This window comes from Fundulus heteroclitus, chromosome 20 (genome assembly GCF_011125445.2).
Source record: "Fundulus heteroclitus isolate FHET01 chromosome 20, MU-UCD_Fhet_4.1, whole genome shotgun sequence".
Classification (NCBI taxonomy): domain Eukaryota; kingdom Metazoa; phylum Chordata; class Actinopteri; order Cyprinodontiformes; family Fundulidae; genus Fundulus; species Fundulus heteroclitus.
The window spans coordinates 6,729,143-6,743,973 of NC_046380.1; the positions used below are offsets into that span (position 1 = coordinate 6,729,143).

General features: G+C 37.7%; 1 protein-coding gene across 5 annotated transcripts in view; it reads left to right on the forward strand.

Moving 5' to 3' along the window:
• grip2b (glutamate receptor interacting protein 2b) overlaps positions 1-14,831 on the forward strand; it is a 301,598-nt gene that overhangs the window by 148,706 nt on the left and 138,061 nt on the right. The window lies entirely within an intron of this gene.

The following is a 14,831-nucleotide window of genomic DNA, read 5'->3' on the forward strand; positions in this document are numbered from 1 at the left end:
GCTCCATCTACCTCAGAAACAGAGGTAAACAGAGAAGTGCTAAACCAGCACTGTGATGTATGGGATGAAAAGTACATTTGTACTTTGGCAGGAGTAGCTCCCTCAGTGGCTTTGTCAGGGAGAGAGGGAGACAGCAACAATTGCATTGGAAGTAATAGATCAGCCAGTAACAGAAAATTACTGGACCAGGTGTAGCTTCTAAAAAAAGGGATAACATTTAAGTAAAAGATAAAAACAAGATAATGCCTAAGTGAAGCATAATAGAAGGAGAACATAGCAGAATGAAGAAAGGTTGTGAGTGTGGCCTCCAGCACCAAATTCTCTAGTAGCCTAAATAAAGAGCTGAATATAAATGGAAAGCTTGCTAAGGGATTGAAGAGAAGCTAAAATAGGAGAAACCACAGTAGCCACATTTCTGATCAGCTGTTTCTGCTGTCCTCCCATTACGCACATAGAATATCATTTCTCTCTCTACATCTCTGGACACCGTGTAGCGTCGCCAGTACTAGTTAACATGACAGAACAATTCCAACGTGCCTAATAGCAACCCTTTCCTGAAAGCCTCTCTCCATTGTTCTCAATTGTATGGTCTATGCCAGTTTACAACCTCTACTTCCCATTTATTACAGCCATGCGCAACGTCAGCTTCAGACAGAATTATGCTTTGCTGCGGTATTTTGGATGAGCAAATGCATTTGCCTCTCTCATGCAAACTGGCATTTGTCAATTATCAAAAGTGAAGATGACGTTTTCATTCCCCCCAGGATGCTCCCTAAGGGATGGGTTAAACGCAGGTGGCAGGTTTTATTGGAATGTATGTTGTAATGAAAAATGAAGATGAACAGTGGTTGTGTAAAAAGGGTTAGTCAGAAATATGGAGGGTTCATTCACACTGGATGGCGACCATGATAGAGTCTCTGACCTTAACAAGCAATGTTGCTGTGATCCAGCAAACCTGGAAATCCTTCTTTTCTGTTAAGGTTCTGCACGGGTTCTGATCTGATCATGAATCGTTTAGTCTCCCAGATACTAAGGTACACTTTCACATGCCTTAGCTACACCGAGATGCTGCTGTACTAACATGCATATTACATATTGTCTCATATCATTCTTTAAATAGGCTGGTGTTTTCCACGGTTTACCTTCAATGTGTTATCTTTTTTACCTGAGTATGCCATATTAACAATAATTATGCAATACTTACTCTGGTATTTATTTTTACTTTTATTTTGCTCTTTCTGATAAGCTCATTCTCTGTTACTTTAGAACTAACTTTAAATTAGATTAGCTTGTTTTTTTATTACTATACATTGTGTGTAACTCTGTATCTGGCTTGCCACTGTCAAGCCCGGATTTCCACTTTCAGATGTTCTGAAGATTGATTGTTTGTCAGTCTCTGTTCCATTTTCACTGTATTACAACTCTTATCATTCATTATAAATAATAGAAAAGTGGCAGTCGTTTATAATAGTTCCCCATGAAAGCTTTGACACCTACTGTGCACTGAGCAGATTTATGGGAGTTTTATTAGAATTTCATTAGTTTACTGGAAAAGCACATATTCTTTCCTGCTATGTCTTTAGGCAAGGTAAGGCAAATTTATTTGTACAGCACATCTCAGTACAAGGACAATCCAAAGTGCTTTATATGATTAAAACATAGGAAAATAAAAACAGAATAAAAGCAAAGAAAAATGTATCAAAATGAAACATAGAAAAATGGAAACTAAAAGCAAATGTTAATGATTTTAAAAACAGCTGGACTACAAACTTAAACCAATGATGTTTCAGTAAACAGTTTAACTAGAGCAGTCAAAAGCAATTGTAAACAAATAAGTTTTTAACCTTGATTTAAAATAACTCAGGGTTTCAGCACTTTCAACAGAGCTTTCTTGAGGGTTATTTTTATTTTATTTTATTTAACCTTTATTTAACCAGATAAAATCCATTGAGATCAAGAGCTCTGTCACAAGGGTGACCTGGCCAAGAAAGGCAGAAAGCACACGTCATAACAATTAAAATAAAAACAACTGTTCCATATAAGTGGAGCATAGGAACTAAATGCTGCTTCTCCATGTCTGGTTCTGGGTCTGGTTCTGCAGAGTGGACCAGAACCAGAAGACCTGAGTGGTCTGGAGGGTTGATGCACTGATAACAAGTCTGTGATGTATTTAGGTGCTAAGCCATTCAGGGATTTATAGACTAACAGAAGGATTTTAAAGTCTATTCTCTGACATCTAGGGAGCCAGTGGAAGGACTTCAGAACCGGGTCCATGTTCTCTACGTTCTTAGTCTTGGTGAGGACTTCAGAACCGGGTCCATGTTCTCTACGTTCTTAGTCTTAGTGAGGACGCGGGCAGCAGCGTTCTGGATCAGCTGCAGCTGTCTGATCCACTTTTTAGGCAGACCTGTGAAAAAACACCGTTGCAGTAATCAATTTGACTAAAGATAAAGTCATTAGTTTTTCCAGATCCTGCTGAGACATCAGTCCTTTAATCCTAGAAATGTTCTTCAGGTGATAGAAAGCCGACCTTGTAATTGTCTTTAGATGCTTCTGGAGGTTCAGGTCTGAGTCCATCACTACACCCAGATTTCGGGCCTGATCCGTGGTTTCTAGCTGAAGCAGCTGAAGCTGTGTGTTAACTTTTGATCTTTCCTCTATTGGTCCAATAAATTATTACTACAGTTTAGTTTTTATTCAGTTGAAGAACATTTTGGCACATCCATGCATTGATTTCTTCTAGGCATTTACTCAGTGCCTGAACTGGTTCATAGTCACCTGGTGACATGGTGATGTAGAGCTGTGTGTCGTCTGCATAGTTATGGTAGCTGATGTTGTTGTTTTTTATGATCTGAGCTAGAGGAAGCATGTAGATATTCAATAGGAGAGGACCCAGGATGGACCCTTGGGGAACCCCACATGTGATTTTTGTGATCTCTGATGTAAAGTTACCTACTGACGCAAAAAGTTCCTGTCCTTTAAGTAGGATTTAAACCAGTGGAGAGCTGTACCAGAAAGGCAGACCCAGTTCTCCAGGTGTTCTAACAGAATGGAGTGGTCAACATTATTAAATGCTGAACTTAGATGGTAAACAATCTCCTCTAAGCTTTTGTAGTTCATTTGACTAAATTGGGATATTTTGTCAAGATAAGTTCTAGTTGGAGACAGCTTTGGTTCTGGACTGATCCTCTAATCTTTAGGATTTTCTCAGTAAAGAAGTTTGGAAATTCGTCACAGTCCCTGGTGGAGTGGAGTTCAGAAGCCACGGACACAGGAGGATTTGTTAACCTGTCGACTGTGGCAAATAAGACACGAGCATTATTAATGTTCTTGTTGATGATCTCAGAGAAGAAAGATTCCCTTGCATTTTCAATTATAGGTTATATCTGTAAAGTCTCTCTTTATAGATGTCATAGTGAACATGGAATCTAGTCTTTCTCCACCTGCATTCAGCTTTTCAACACACCCTTTTTTCACTTCTAACTGCTGGAGCATTTCACCACGGAGATTTTTTCTTCCCAGAAAAAACCTTCACTTTAATTGGAGCAATGAAATCAATGACGTCTGAAACTTTAGACTGAAAGTTATCTACTAGTTCATCTACTGAGTTGCAATGTTGAAGTAGAAGAGTAAGCTTGGATAAAAGTTTCTGTGGCATTGTCCTTAAAGATGTGTTTTCTTATGATGTCCCTTTGGTTAAATGAGTCACTGGAAATGATGTTTTCAAAGGTAACAGAAAAGTGATCAGATAGGGCAACAGCAGTTGCATTTACCTTAGAAATGTTTAGACCTTTAGTGATGATTAAGTCTAAAATATGTCCCTGTTTGTGCGTCGGCTGTTTAACATGTTGAATTAAAAAAAAAAGGTTAAAAAACATAACAACTGAACTTCTATTCTGAAACTGAATAGATGTTTTACTTCCCATCCAGGAAGCTTTCTCAATTCAAAATGTCTGGAGTAGTGGAGAGTACCAAGTTTAGAAGCAAAATGTCTTCAGCCTCAGAATATATGTCCAGTTGTTATATTTTTTAACCTTTTTTGTATTGATCATGATGGATGACTGAGAATATTCACCAACAACATGTTGAGTTAAACCAAAGTTTCTAAGTGTGTCACAAAGGTTGTCAACGTGAAAGTTGAAATCTTCCACAATAACTAAAGAGTCATAATCAACTCATATCACAGATATGGGGTCATCAAGATCATTAAAAAAGTTAGATTTTTACTTAGGAGGCTTGAAAACATTTAAGAACATAGTACATAGGCTCTTTACCCGGAGAGCCAAATATTCAAAAAAGTTAAATTTTACCAGAACACGGTTTTACACTTTAGTGAATCACAAAACAATGTTGTCACTCCTCCACCTTTCCTTTGCTGTCTGCTCTCACAGAGGAAATTGTGGTTTGGAGGAGTTGCCTCTATCAGAATAGGTGCCTCATTAAGTTCATGTAACTATGTTTCTGTTAAAAACATAACATCAAGATTATTGTCCGTAATGAAGTCATTGATTAAAAGTGATTTTCCTGACAGAGATCTAATGTTTAATAAAGCCAGTTTATATGACTTAGACAGGTTGCATTTGACAGTTTATGACTTTTAAGTATGCTTCCTTATTTCTGCCACATATCATCACAGATATGTCACAGCTATCTCCAACTAAAGGCCCAAGCTGATGCTGGAAACTATCACGTCTGATAAGGTTGCTGCTAAGACTTCACAACTTTGAAAAGATGTGTAGTTCACAGTAACAGACTGCTTTTAGCAGCTAATTCTTTCACAACAATGTTAGCCACTGAGCCTGCTGAGGAATTACAGACAACTGACAACAAACAACTGAATGCATCGAAACCAAAAGGGTAAAATTTGGAAGTGTAAATAAACATACCAGTAAGTGGATGGTATTCTGATTATTTAGACAGAATATATTTATATCCCGGTCCCCCTAAAATAAAAGTGATGCAATTGAAAATACTAGGTTTAACCCACAAGTAAATTTCTCAAATCCAGTTTTGATTTGGATAGTATTAACTATTTTTTTAAATTCCGTGTTGAGTTTATTTTTATTAGGCTTTATATAAAATTTAATGTTGACTTCATCCTAAAAATGAAAAAAAAAATGCAAGCTTAAAAAGACAACAAGATAATATTTTGACTGGATTGCATAGAAATGTGAAATTATGATAAGTAAGTTATTCAAATTGGAAAAACAGATTTACTTTCCCAAGTGGAGAATTACTGCATTCGGTATAATGCTCTGCTTGAAATATATGCAAGGATATTATTTCTCGGATCATTTTAAGTTCAATGAACACAGAAACAGAAAGGTAAAAGAGAAAGAAAGGAAGAGAAAAAAAATGAGGTAAAACGTTAAAAGGGAGAAAAGGTGACAAAAAGTAGAGGAAAAAGAGAGTACAACATAACTTCCTCAGAGTCTGCTTCTACACCTGCAGAGAGAGACATAAAAAGAGCAAAACCAACCAAAAAAGTCTCACAGGTACAAACAAGTAACGTCTTGATAATATCACTGGAAAATATGTAGTATTATTTAAAACAAGATGCATAAAGTGACCCCCAAAGTTAATTTAAATATTAATTTATTTAAATCAAGCTCCAACTAGACACTTTATTGTATACATTAAAGAAGCTTTTCTGTTTAACAGGATCCTTTCCCTATTTTTCAGTATTTGATTCTTTTGGTTTCATTACAATAAAGCTCTTTATTAATGTGTGTGATTTAATCCAAAATATCTCTCTTTTATGCTATTTTTTTAGTAATTACTGTTATAGTAATTTGTTATTATTACTAGTTATTATGTTTATGATAATCGTATATAGGTACAGATGATGTTTGCAAGAATAAATAAAAAAATTGGACAGCTCAGATAATTTTATATACCACCCTCTCTTTTTTTCCATCAACTCTTGGCAGTTTTCAGTTGGGTCTTGGATATTTTTCACTCTACCTGATTCCATCCAGATTAGACTGGACTGCAGACTGAAGTTGACTTTTCCTAACTGGACAATCAAGGGTAAAACTAGGTATAAGAATGATATGTTTTGCATATAATAGCTTTAGATACTATTTTGACAGAAAGTGATGTACAATGTTCTCTGGGTATAACTATTGCTAACAAGAATGTTGTTGCATTCATCTGATATGTGATATGACAACGGACAGTAAATCCCAGTTTATTCAGTACTTTTGGGGGCAAGTCCTGTCAGCAACATGACAAGCAGCCTTTTATATAGCTGCTTCCAAACAATAGCTGTCACTGCAGAGAAAATCTGTCTGTGTTCAACAAGACGTAGCACAAGAAGAATTTGCAGGTAGTACATTTCTCGTATTCTGCTCTAACTACACAGCATTACCTTTACAAATGTTATTCATAGACATTTTAAGCATTTTCTTTAAAATTGAAAGAGGACATGAAAGGTAGTTGGTATGAAACTAAAAGATGCAGAAGATAGGCTTAGATGGAGATCATGGGGTCATTTGCTGTTGTAACCCCTGAAAAGGAAATGATGAAAGAAGAAGAAGGCCATTTTGTTTAAGTTTAGCTAATATGTTGTCCCTTAGTTATATAAATAAATAATAATAAAAAATAAAAAAAACTAACCTACAAACCACTTCCTTTTGCTGATAAACTGTATACATGGAAGCGTAATCCTCCCCGTTTCCAACCCCCCAGTGTTTACAGCTCGGTCCTCCAACACAGTCCAAAGAGATTACATCAGCATCTCATCATAATTCAGGTGACCAAGTCCTCCACTCACACCAAGCAATAGCTTTTAACCACCCAGAACAGTGGCGGGTGGGTCACTGATCTGCATCTGACGTACAATGCGCCAAGGAGGATGGGCCTCCATGTCCTTAAAAACAGCAGCGCACCAACTACAGGTTGCAGTTTGTGCGGAGAGTTGATAAAGACTCCTGGAGAGTTGTCCAAACCTTTTCAGAAAGAACTGAATGAAAGTCTGGTTGCCTCCGATTTAAGCCTGTTTGCTGTTGCAATGACAGCAAACAGATAACTGAGAATTTGCACATGTATGTATACATGGATGTCCAATAGTGCTGTATACATATCCCTGTCATTATTTTGACAACTTAGTTATTTTAAGATAAGATAAGCTAAGATAGACTTTATTGATCTCACAGTGGAGATATTCATGTGTCACATCGGCTTAATAATCAAAGGAAGGTGCCAAAAGGAGGAAAAGGTGCAAGAGATATATACAGTGTGTCCACATATATACAATGGATCGAGAAAAAAAAAAATAAAGCAGAGATTTACGATGACTTATGTACATTTAAGGTGACTTATATACATATGGATTTGATTTTTGAATCGGTATTGATATTGGCTCAGAAGATATTGTGACAACACCCAGAAAAACTCTGTTGTGTGGGATATAACAGCAGCCTCATCTCCTATGTACAGGCCTCGGGCAAGTCTAGAGCCATCAACTGAAACCAGTACAGCTCATAGCCATTGGCCTCCTCCACAGAACCTTCCCCTCGTTCCCCCCTTTACTCTGACTCTGGTGAAGAAGGTGGAGAGAAATCCTCCACCTCATATATCCGCTCCGTCGCTAAACTAGCATTACTGTGATCGTTCTCCATGTTTATGTCACTATCAGTGCCAGTGTCATTTCAGTGTCAGTCACAGACCAGACTGCCGCACTTTCCCTGGTCTGCTGGGCACTATGGACCTGAGAAAGGCGCATTTTTCAAAAATTAGATGTGGATAGAGTAAGGCTCTGGTTTGGGGGGTTAGAAAGTCTTTAAACATGCATCTGCTCATAAAAATTTAAGGTCTTTCAGACTGTACTGGCTCATGCCAAATGTGGGAGTCTAGCAACAAAGGGAGGTGGCAGACTGGCAAAAACATCCAACCAGGAGCAAGACAACATTTGCAAAGCTCACCTAGCGAGATTGTTTGCTCTTTTATCTTCAGCGTCTCGATGCTTTAACCATGCCATTTAGTTTCCATCATTACACGGCTTTTATTGATACTTGCAGATCGATGACGAAATCTGTCAATTCCAGGATGTCCTGGTCCTGAAATCCTTTAGGGTAGTCACATGCAGCTTAGAGGTCCTGCTGCGGCGATTTTAAACACAACAGCTATATTTGATTTTAAATTACCGTGGTATTTTATTTAATGGGTGACAAACTATTTCTAAAAGGAGTTTGATTCATAGCAAAGTCTGTCTGCTTTGTTTGTTTTTTAAAGAGCCGTATTGGTCAATAATAGAAAACAGTTTTGTATGTGCTGCACTTACATCTTTCTCTTGTTTCCTAATTTTAATTTTAAGTCCTGTACATACAATGCATAGAGCACTTGCTTTTCCGTAGTAAATAATGTATCTTTCAGAAAGTGCCTGAGTTTGGTTGTGGAGGAGCAGACATTTACAGTCCTACTAAAATCCATATTTTTACTCTAAGTGTTGCATAAACCATGCTGAGGGCTGCAGCTCACAGCAGCAGATGTCTGATTTTAGTTTATTTTTCCTGAGCTAGAGAGGGGCAGTGTCTCTAATCTAAGTTGCTGAAAGTTGTTGTAAAATGCTCTAAACATATGTTTCTTTTTTGCCTAATGTAACATGGTATTTGAATTAAACCATTGGCTGCAAAACAAGCCTTAATTTGTGAGGATATGGAACATTGTTTTTCAGTCTGGCTGATGGTAATCTTTTACCCACTGTGCAGACTTGTTTTCAAACTGAACTGAATTACTGCATGTGTAGAAGTGAGCAACCATATTGGCTTCGCACAAATACTCTGTGGACTGTGCTCTTGTGATGATTTATTAAATAAGCTTTGGACTGCTGGTTCCTGCTCTTCTCATCCGCATTGTTCACTCTGTTCCAGCACTCGCAAAGGATTCAGGTTTTATCTAACTGCATTCCCCCCTGCCTTCCACATTGGGCTGCATTGGGACTGAATGACCAACCTATTTGGGGATATAGTTTTTGTTTTTTATTATTTATTTATTCAGATCAAACGGGTAAGGTAAAGTGACAGAAGAAAACCCATTAATATTTGTTTCAGTTTTTAGTTTCTGCTTATCTTTCTTTTTCTGTTTCAACCATTCAGTGCAAAAACATATTACATTTTTTTGGAGACTAAATAATGAAGCGAGCTAAGATTAGCCGCAACATTGTTCTTTGAACATCTGCAGTCAGATTTTTTTTTTGAAAAGGTGGTAATGGTTCCTTGACACACAGCAGCACTTTGATTAATATCTCTGTGAAACACATGCACACACAAGAGACTCCATTGGAAACCAGAAATGATGTGTTAGCATTCTGCAAAGTCTGTTCTACTTCCTTACTTTACTTACTTTACTTATTTTCCAACTTGTTAAATAATCCCTTGGAAACAATAATTTTTATCCTTTATTTTCAGAAACTCTTAATTAATGGTACTGGTATAATGAAATATGTATACTGGTAAAAAAATACATTATGTAGTTGTAAAATCCCATATTCTTGACATAATAATAATAATAATAATTTTGATTATTAAACTGGTTGATCCACTTTGCGAAGGTACTGCTTATAAGGCTGAGTTTACCTGTAACTCCTCAGGACCTGTGCAACTTTTTTTGACTTGATTCAGATTATAGGCCTTCTTTCCTCTTTATTAAGACAAATAATTTGATTTATCACCAGTAGTAAGTAAAAAAAAATCAACGGTTAGCAAATGTATTTTTATTTTACCTTACTTAACTTATTAAAAAAATTAATTAAGGTGATGGTGAGGAGAACGTACCCAATCCTCAGTTCCATATAGAAGAACAATAGCTAGGACACAATAGTTAGGACATACATGTTATGATATTTGGATGTCTGAGCTTTGGTTTTCATTCGTGTCTGTGTTTTGACACTTCTTATTTATTGCTTAAAAGGTCTTACCATATTCAGTTCATTTCTCTGTGTCCATTATTGTTAGAAATGTGTATTAGTTAATATCTCTGGATTCAGTTCCTTATTCGTGTCTTCTGCTCTGTGTACATTAGTCTTTTCTGTTAGACCAGCGTTAGTATCTCCCTCCTTTAGGTTTTAGTTTCTGTTGCATCCTACATATTGTACTTATTTATCCCAGCATGCTCTGCACTCAACACACTGTGTACCTATCTGTGTTTGTATGAGCATATACATCACTTCCACCCCCGATATGTGCATAACAATAACAATAATGGTAATAATAATTTAGTCCTGCATCCGTTGCACTCTGCTCATTGCACCATTGCTTCAATCTGTCAACTTGTTTATAGCGTGTTTATATGTGCTCTCTAAACTATAGCCTGTGTTTAAATTTTATTACTGCATTATTGTGCTATTGTATTACTGGATAAGTAAGCACATCGTGAACATTGTACAATCCAGAGTCTAAGTCCTCGTATGTGTGCACATGCCTGGCAAATAAAGTTGATAATGTTCCTGGTTTTGATTATTTAAACCTGGGACATGGAATAGATTCCTCACTGTTATTATTTAATCAGAAAAAGATGAGGAAAAAATGCATAGGTTTAAAACCCTGAATGTAGCTTATACTATAATAGCTTGTTCGATCACCTTTAACGGCAATAACAATTATTTTATATATGCGTTCACTAAGTTTACTTCATTGTGCAGGAATTTTGGCTTATTTTTCTTTACATATTGCTGTTGTAACCCAGTGTGAGCCAATTCCTAATTGTTGGGCAGATAGTCTTACATGTGACTCCATGAACTCGAGTATACAGAGGTATGATGTGTTATTGTCAAACGTCACAGTTGTGTCTGTTTGGTGGTTTATCTAGATCAGGGGTCACCAACATGGGGCCCGTGGGCACCAGGTAGCCCCCCCCCCCCCCAAAAAAGTCATTCTCCCAGGTTAGTTTTACAGAGAAAAAAGGTTTTCCTTTCTAAATCTCCCATGTACTGGCCATTTATATCACAAGATCTTTAACAAGCTAGCAGAGATCTGTAAAAGCTGAGAAGGAGTTAATAGTTTTTGATTGTATTGGTTTTTGTGTGTAACTTTTCTAATTATTGGGCGAATTTGCCGGGACATCCAGTCCTTGGAAGATTGGAAGCCATTTTCACTGCTTCCAGTTGTGATGAATCTTTTTCTCCCAAGAATGATGGATTTCTGGTTGTTAGAAAACGATCTTATCACTCTTCCCAAATTGAGCAGCAACTGGGCAGATAACACTGTTTCCCTGAGGTCACCACTGATGTCTCCCTTCTTCGCCATCGTGTTAACACATTTTTATGACACGGTGCAGTTAACCTGTAATTTTGTAGAGGTGGTCACCATCAGGATGATGAGACAACCAAGAGCATTTGGTCAACAGACACAGCTAGCTACTTCCTTTATATATGATATAAAAGTAGAAAGTGTGCTCTTACTTTTTCGCAGAAACTTTTGGATTCTGTCTTTGTTTCTGTTGATGAAATAAAATTTGTAGAATTTCTATTTTTCTCAAGCTCTGACACAGTAAACCCTGGAACCGAAATAAAGTGTACTTTCTCAGTATCATGACTGAATACAGCTAGAAGGAAAGCTTTGTCCTCAAACTTTTCAAATTCGCTCTCATATTCATTTTTCTTCAACTCTTTCCCTCTGCATTCCCTTTCAGCCTCCTCAGTATCACATTTTGTTAGTCTTGATCTCATGTAGGCAGATGTGTGGGTGTATTTTATTTTATTTTTGCCAGCAATTTTCTGAGGATGTTCAAGCAACTGATAAACAATGTTTTATTTTTTTTTTCTCTGAAAGATACAAACACAGCCTGAAACTTGTTTTGCATCTCAATGCATTTTTCTCCATGTGTGTTCCAGTTTACAGTATGTATATAAATATGTAAAACAGCATATTTTAACTACGTGTGTTAGCTATGGCATGGAAATCTGAAGTTAAGCAGTGGTGATGGATGAAATTGCCACTTGCATGTACTCATCAGAAACTGCAGGCAGGGTCTGCAGATTTTCCGTTTATTCAGTTTGTTAACCGCATATGTCTACATATGTTTTCACATTAAATAAGAAGAGAAAGTAGAATTAATGCTGGCATACGCATTAGAAGTCAGTCTTGCAACGTATGTGTCAATCATCAGGGCAATTTCCTTTTGCTTACCCACCATCTGCAGAGCATAATGAACAGAAAATGATGGATTTTTGTCATCTTTCAGCAAAGATATGAAAATAATATAGCCAACCTCGTAGAAAAGGAATACTGTACCTAAAATAGGCTTTTTTTTTTTTCTCTATGTGGGTGTAGGCCAACTATCACGGCAAGAGTAAGCTGACTCCTTCACAGCTGAGTTTTCAGTGTGAAGGCTTCCCCAAGACTCTGCCAAAACTGGGAGGTTTACAAATGCATTCCTGCTTTGCTGAATTCTGGACCGTATCTGTCCTTGCTCTCCACTCATTATTTGTCACCTGTCATGTCATCTTCTTCCAGCTCTCTCTGAACCCCCTCTCCCCTGTTCCTCTCTCATCTTCCTCTCCTCTGTGGGCTGTAATCTCCATTTCCAACGGTATGGCGTTACTAAATCTGCTTTATGTTGTATATGTTCTATACGTTTCCCCCCTCCAAAGGTAGCTTTTTTTTTTAAATCTCTTCTCCATCTTTGGTCAGCCCTATTGTTCCTCCTTAATGAGCAAAAGTCCGGCAAATAGTTTGTTCTCTTCTCAGTTTCTTGCCTCCTTTCTCATTCCTACCATCCATTTTTTTTTTTACCCACAGATTCTATATTACCCCTCAAGCTACCCTTACACTCCATGACTCCCGGCTCCTCTTTCAAATATCCAATCCTCTTCCTTCACCTCCTAATTTCACTGTTCTTCTCTTCCTCCGCTGAGCCCAACCATTTGCAGCTTTGATCTCTGTCATTTCTCTAAAAAAATTCCTCTCCATCCTCTGAACTCAGCTGCCATGACAGTGCGAGAGAGCGAGAGAGAGAGAGAGAGAGAGAGAGAGAGCAAGACAGACCTATACGGATAATAGTGAAAAAGGTGAGAGAGAACGCGTGGTGGATCATACGATTTTGAGTGATGAATTGGGGCAAGACAGGTTAAACTGCAGGGAAACGAGTCCTTAATGGGATTAGCTTTAGGGTTGAGACAATAATGGAGAGAGAGAGAGAGAGAGAGAGAGAGAGAGAGAGAGAGAGAGAGAGAGAGAGAGAGAGAGAGAGAGAGAGAGAGAGAGAGAGAGAGAGAGAGAGAGAGAGAGAGAGAGAGAGAGTTGTTCAGACAAAAAAAGACAAACACTCCCCTGCATTCTTGTAAATATAAGATTGAATGAGATTAAAAGATTACTTTTAGTCCGTTTCTGCCAGCCTTAAAACCTTACTCTGGATCAAACCTATTTCAAAAATGCCCAAACTGACAGATACAAGTTGTTTTGGGTAAAAGATTGAGACAGTTTTAGGACTTTACTTTTTGCTCTTCCAGACCATTAAGCAACCGTTTTCTGTTTGATCTCTTTGACTGAAGTGTGCAGATGCCCGTTTAAACGTCGTGAGTATCTCAAATCGAGCTTTGTCTACAGAGCAGTTCAGTGGGTTTCCTCTGCCACCTCATCTCTGTTGATCAATCAGCTGATTCTTTTCTGCTCATTAAAATGCAGAATCTCCAACAGAGGCTGCCCGCGGAGTAGCTTTGGTACGCTTAGCTTCGCTTCCTTCCTTGCAAGCTGCTTTCAGTCCAACCTTCATGCAAGCTTTGCCAGCAGATTGACTTCGTCCATGGCTTGTATGTTTCACTTGCTTTTTTTATGTCATGTTAGCCCATGTTAGTCATAAAAACACTTAGTTTGCATGCGTTCACGAGACGCACAATACTAATAATTCCACACAAAAAAAGCTTGACATTATATATAATACTAAATATTTACTGTTGTACTGCATCTTTCTGCTCTGTTGGCATTCTTCATAGATCTTTCCTCCATGGCTGAGGCTTTTTGCTACTTTGCTCCTCAAACACACTGATTCACTGTGGGGATCCAAGATATCAGAAACAATTTTGGATTTAGATAATGTTGTTTGATATTAACATAACTATGATTCGCTACAAATAACCCATCAACTCTTCTCTCTATTCCACCATCTCAAGTTTCCCTTCACTCTCTGTGAACTTTGGCCTCTCAGTCAATAATATCTTGTCCCATTTGTGAGCATAAAGAGCAGCAAAACTGTCTCCAACCAGCCAGATTTATTATATGCATCCAGTGTTTGAGTGAATAGCACCTGAAATATGATCGTCTACCAAGTATTGCCTTCAAGCATCCTTTGTGCAACTGTGATAGTGTACGTGTTAATGCAGCAACAATGACTGCAGTTTAATCAATTGTGCATATCCACCTTTGGAATCGCATTTGTCCTCCATTCTTTGTCTTCAATGAATAAATTGGCAAATAAAGCTTCATCATATGAAGTTACATTCAAACTGGCGACTTGACTATTACTATTTTCCTATTGGAATTGTTTCAGTTTGAAAGAAACTATGTCAAAAATGGAATGAATGGGAATTAAAACAACATTCTAAATAAGATCTTATGGCATGGATATATGAAAGGACTTAATGAAGAGAAGTTAAGAAAAAGAAATCGCAGAAGCAAAAGAGAATGGAAAAAGAAAGATAGTAGCATAGAGGATGTGTTAGATAATGATGGAAACCGATGACGGGCAGCTAAGTTTGACTTCTTCCCACACAGAGAGAGTGAACAATACCAAAAAAAGGTGAAAGATGGAGGAGTGGGGAGGCGGCTCCCCTGTTAGAAAGAAGGACTTGCTCTCTCTCTCTCTCTGTCTCTCCTTCTTCTCTTTGCCATGTG